The sequence below is a fragment of the Hippopotamus amphibius genome, chromosome X (assembly GCF_030028045.1).
Source record: "Hippopotamus amphibius kiboko isolate mHipAmp2 chromosome X, mHipAmp2.hap2, whole genome shotgun sequence".
NCBI lineage: Eukaryota > Metazoa > Chordata > Mammalia > Artiodactyla > Hippopotamidae > Hippopotamus > Hippopotamus amphibius.
Window position 1 is genome coordinate 92,091,322 of NC_080203.1, and position 5,697 is coordinate 92,097,018.

The window sequence follows — 5,697 nt, forward strand, 5'->3', positions numbered from 1 at the left end:
ATGTTCTGTACTTTTCCAAATTCCTACCATGGCATGTACTATTTTTTTCTAAATTATAAAAATAATGCTAAAGTTAAAAACATCAGTAACTACTAGTTACATAAAAATCCATCTATCTTTTATTACTTAAGGCTGGCTATGTCATGAAAATTTCTATTTTTTAAAAAATGAGTCTCTCGATTTAGGCTTCAGAAGCATAAGGGATTAGCCACTGTCGAATTCAAAATGATGCATTTATTCAAGGCAAATACTAATTATCTTTGTCTTCTTCAGAATAAAGAGCAGCAACAATGCCTGAAAGACTTGAAATATCAATTTAAAGCACCTTTATTGAAACTTGATTCCTTGGGCCAGAGGAAGGTCTTTACTGTAGTTGATGGTACAAGTAGATCTTTTCATGTACTGTTTCCAGGCATCACTACCAGATTCCCTGCCACCACCAGTGTGCTTCTTTCACCCAAATGCACTGCCAATCTCAGCCCCACTCATTGGAATGTTGACATTTACAATGCCACAGTCTGATCCTTTTGGTCCAAGCCATTGAAAGATTCTGCCCAAATCCTTGGTAAAGATGCCACTTGAAAGTCCCTGTTTTACATCATTATTCCATTCAAAGACTTCGTCTTCATTCTTGAATTTAAAGACATAAAGAATCGGAGCAAAAGTCTCTGTCTGTACAATGGATGCGTCATGGTCAAGGCCTGTCACAATTGTCGGTTCTACATAATTTTCAGGGCTATCCATAACCTTGCCAGCATAAACCACGGTGCCACCTTCTTTCTTTGCTTCCTCCACTGCTCCAAGAAACATGCTCACTGCCTGTTTGGTGTGGAGTGGGCCATAGAGAACGTTAGCGTCCCATGGGTTCCCAACATGGATCTATGCATAGGCCTTTTTAAGTCTATTAACACCCTCATCATGGATGCTTTCATTAAAAACAGGCACCTCGTGGTGGTATACCTCTGGCTGGCTGTCCCCATGGCAGCAAAGAGAGCTGAGGGCATGACTAAACTGATGTCCGCATTCTCAAAAGCCATAATGGCATTCTAATAAACTTCTCCTAAACCTCTCCTGCACCATAAGGGCGACCTGTTTTCCCACCTGAGTGCTCCCAGTGAAGGACAGCAGATTCACCTGCCCATCTTTGGCCATTGCTGTGCTATCTGCTCCACCACAAGCCAAGGAACAAGTCACACCAGGCAGCTTGCTGTCCTCTAGAACCTTGGCTATTATCTTTGTGACGGCTACACTAATGAGGGAAGTTGGAGCTCCTTTCCAAAGGCAGGCATTCCCACAGATCGTGGCAATGGCACTGTTCAGCCATACACGGCCACCTGGAAGTTGAATGCAGTGATGATTCCAACCAGGCCTGCAGGATTCCACTGTTCAAAGAGTACATGGCCAGGTCTTTCAGAAGGCAGGATGGGTCCCCCAATCATCCACAATAAGCCAACAGCATAATCACAAATATCCATGTACTCTTGAACTTCTCCCACACCTTCCACTAAGATCTACCCCATCTCCAAAGACACCAAGCTTCCTAGTACTTGGATCTTCTTCAGCAAGTCAACACCAATCCATCTCACTACTTCTATTCACTTTGGAGGAAGAATATCTGCCCAGATTCTCCATGCTTCTCTTGCTTTCTTTACAGTTTCTTCATTGGCAGCCATGCTGGCATGTTGGACTCTTGCTATTGGCTCACTGTTAGCAGGAAAATAGGTGGCGATAACCTCTCCCCAGCTTCTGCAGCTTCCATTATACACACCCTCGTTTTCCTTGTGGAGCCCCAGCTCCTTCAGCCAAGCATACTGGGGCTGATTGATGATCAGAGTTGACATGAAGGTGGCAGGCCTGTTCCAAGGTCCTGTGAGCTTGTACTTCCTTGCAAGGCACACGCAGAGCAGACCAGGAATGCACAAGATACTGAGCCAGGGATGTCCAGGCTGGCATCCACTTTTTGATAGGCATCCTATAATCCATTTTACTTCTGTAAGTTTAGTAGAGATATCCTTTCTTTCATTCTTGATTTTGGTAACTTGAGTCTATTCTTGTTTTCTCTTATTCAGTACAGATAAAGGTTGTCAACTTTCTTGCCATTTCATAGAATCAACATTTGGTGTAGCTGATTTTCTTTATTGTTTTTTATTCTCTCACCCTTTTTTATATTTAAGGTATACAATTTGATATATTTTTTCTTATTGGTAATGTATATATGGCAATCCCAATCTCCCAATTCCTTCCCCCACAACCCCCCACCCCCGCTTTCCCCCCTTGGTGTCCATATGTTTATTCTCTACATCTGTGTCTCTATTTCTGCCTTGCAAACTGGTTGATTTGTACCATTTTTCTATATTCTGTATATATGCGTTAATGTGCAATATTTGTTTTCCTCTTTCTGACTTATTTCACTCTGTATGACAGTCCCTAGGTCTATCCATATCTCTACAAGTGTCCCAATTTCGTTCCTTTTATGGCTGAGTAATATTCCATTGTATATACGTACCACATCTTCTTTATCCATTCATCTGTTGATGGACATTTGTGTTGCTTCCATGTCCTGGCTACTGTAAATAGTGCTGCAATGAACATTGGGGTGCATGTGTCTTTTTGAATTATGGTTTTCTCTGGGTATATGCCCAGTAGTAGGATTGTTGGGTCACAAGGTAATTCTATTTCTAGTTTTTCAAGGAACCTCCATACTGTTCTCCATAGTGGCTGTATCAATTTATATTCCCATCAACACTGCAAGAGGGTTCCTTTTTCTCCACACCGTCTCCAGCATTTACTGTTTGTAGATTTTCTGATGATGCCCATTCTAACCAGTGTGAGGTGATACCTTATTGTAGTTTTGATTTGCATTTCTCTAATAATTAGTGATGTGAGCAGCTTTTCATGTGCCTCTTGTCTATCTGTATGTCTTCTTTGGAGAAATGCCTATTTAGGTCTTCTGCCCATTTTTTGATTGGATTGTTTTTTGGATATTGAGCTACATGAAATGTTTATATATTTTGGAGATTAATCCTTTGTTGATTCGTTAGCAGATATCTTCTGCCATTCTGAGGGTTGTCTTTTCATCTTGCTTATCATTTCCTTTGCTGTGCAGAAGCTTTGAAGTTTCATTAGGTCCCACTTATTTATTTTTGTTTTTATTTCCATTACTCTAGGGGGTGGGTCAAAAAAGATCTTGCTGTGATTTATGTCAAAGAGTGTTCTTCCTATGTGTTCCTCTAGGAGTTTTATAGTGCCTGGCCTCACATTTAGGTCTTTAATCCATTTTGAGTCTATTTTTGTGTATGGTGTTAGGGAGTGTTCTAATTTCATTCTTTTACCTGCAGTTGTCCAGTTTTCCCAGCACCACTTATTGAAGAGGCTGCCTTTTCTCCAGTGTATATCCTTGCCTCCTTTGTCATTGATTAGTTGACCATAGTTTATCTCTGGGCTTTCTATCCTGTTCCATTGATCTATATTTCTGTTTTTGTGCCAGTACCATATCATCTTGATTACTGTAGCTTTGTAGTATAGTCTGAAGTCAGGGAGTCTGATTCCTCCAGCTTCATTTTTTTCCCCTCAAGATTGCTTTGGCTATTTGGGGTCTTTTGTGTCTTCATACAAATTTTAGGATTTTTTGTTCTAGTTCTGTAAAAGATGCCATTGGAAATTTGATAGGGATGCACTGAATCTGTAGATTGCTTTGGGGAGTAGAGTAAGTTCGCAATGTTGATTCTTCCAATCCAAGAACATGGTATATCTCTCCATCTGTTTGTGTCATCTTTGATTTCTTTCAATGTTTTATAGTATTCTGAGTACAAGTGTTTTACCCCGATAGGTTTATTCCTAGGTATTTTATTCTTTTTTTGCAGTTGTGATTGGGATTGTTTCCTTAATTTCTCTTCCTGACTTTTTGTTGTTAGTGTAAAGGAATGCAAGAGATTTCTGTGTGTTAATTTTGTATCCCATAACTTTACCAAATCCGTTGATTAGCTCAAGTAGTTTTCTGGGGGCATCTTTACGATTTTCTGTATATAGTATCATGTCATCAGCAAACAGTGACAGTTTTAATTCTTCTTTTCCAATTTGGACTCATTTTATTTCTTTTTCTTCTCTGATTGTTCTGCCAAGGACTTCCAAAACTATGTTGAATAGTAGTGGCGATAGTGGACATTCTTGTCTTGTTCCTGATCTTAGAGGGAATGCTTTCAGGTTTTCACCATTGAGAATGATGTTTGCTGTGGGTTTGTCGTATGTGGCCTTTATTATGTTGAGGTAGGTTCCCTTTATGCCCACTATCTGGAGAGTTTTTATCATAAATGGGTGTTGAATTTTGTCAAAAGCTTTTTCTGCATCTTTTGAGATGATCATGCAGTTTTCATTCTTCAATTTGTTAATATGGTGTATCACATTGATTGTTTTGCATATTTTGAAGAATCCTTGCATCCCTGGGATAAATCTCACTTGATCATGGGGTATCATCCTTTGAATGTGTTGTTGGATTCTGTTTGCTAGTATTGTGTTGAGAATTTTTGCATCTATGCTCATCAGTGATATTGGTCTGTAATTTTCTTTTTTGTAGTATCTTTGTCTGGTTTTGATATCAGGGTGATGTTGGCCTCATAGAATGAGTTTGGGACTGTTCCTTCCTCTGCAATTTTTGGAAGAGTTTGAGAAGGATGGGTGTTAGCTCTTCTCTAAATGTTTGATAGAATTCACAGGTGAAGCCATCTGGTCCTCGACTTTTGTTTTTTGGAAGAGTTTTAACCACAGTTTCAATTTCATTACTTGTGATTGGTCTGCTCATATTTTCTATTTCTTCCTGATTCAGTCTTGGGAGGTTATATCTTTCTAAGAATTTGTCCATTTCTTCTAGGTCGTCCATTTTATTGGCATATACTTGCTTGTAGTAGTCTCTTATAATGCTTTATATTTCTGTGGTGTCCGTTGTAACTTCTCCTGTTTCATTTCTAATATTATTGATTTGAGTCCTCTCCCTCTTTTTCTTGATGAGCCTTGCTAAAAGTTTATCAATTTTGTTTTTCTTATCAAAGAACCAGATTTCAGTTTTATTGATCTTTGCTGTTGTTTTCTTCATTTCTATTTCATTTATTTCTGCTCTGATCTTTATTATTTCTTTCTACTAACTTTGGGGTTTGTTTGTTCTTTCTCTAGTTTCTTTAGGTGTAAGGTTAGATTGTTTATTTGGGATTTTTTTTTATTTCTTGAAGTAGGTTTGTATTGCTATGAATTTCCCTTTTAGAACTGCTTTTGCTGCATCCCATAGGTTTTAGATCATTGTGTTTTCATTCTCATTTGTCTCTAGGTATTTTTTGATTTCCTCTTTGATTTCTTCAGTGATCTCTTGGTTATTTAGTAGTGTATTATTTAGCCTCCCTGTGTTTGTGTTTTTTACAGTTTTTTCCTGTAATTGATTTCTAGTCTCATAGCTTTGTGGTCAGAAAAGATGCTTGATATGATTTCAATTTTCTTAAACTTACCAAGGTTTGATTTGTGACACAAGATGTGCTCTACCCTGGAGAATATTCTGTGTGCACTTGAAAAGAAAGTGTAATCTGCTGTTTTGGGGTGGAATTTCCTATAAATATCAATTAAATCTAGCTGGTCTATTGTGTCATTTAAAGCTTGTGTTTCCTTATTAATTTTCTGTGTGGATGATCTGTCCATTGTTGTAAGTGGGGTGTT

The 5,697-nt window shown here is 38.5% G+C and overlaps 1 pseudogene; it reads right to left on the reverse strand.

Moving 5' to 3' along the window:
• Positions 1-324: 324 nt before the first annotated feature.
• On the reverse strand, positions 325-1,856 carry LOC130842457 (alpha-aminoadipic semialdehyde dehydrogenase-like; annotated as a pseudogene).
• Positions 1,857-5,697: the final 3,841 nt, after the last annotated feature.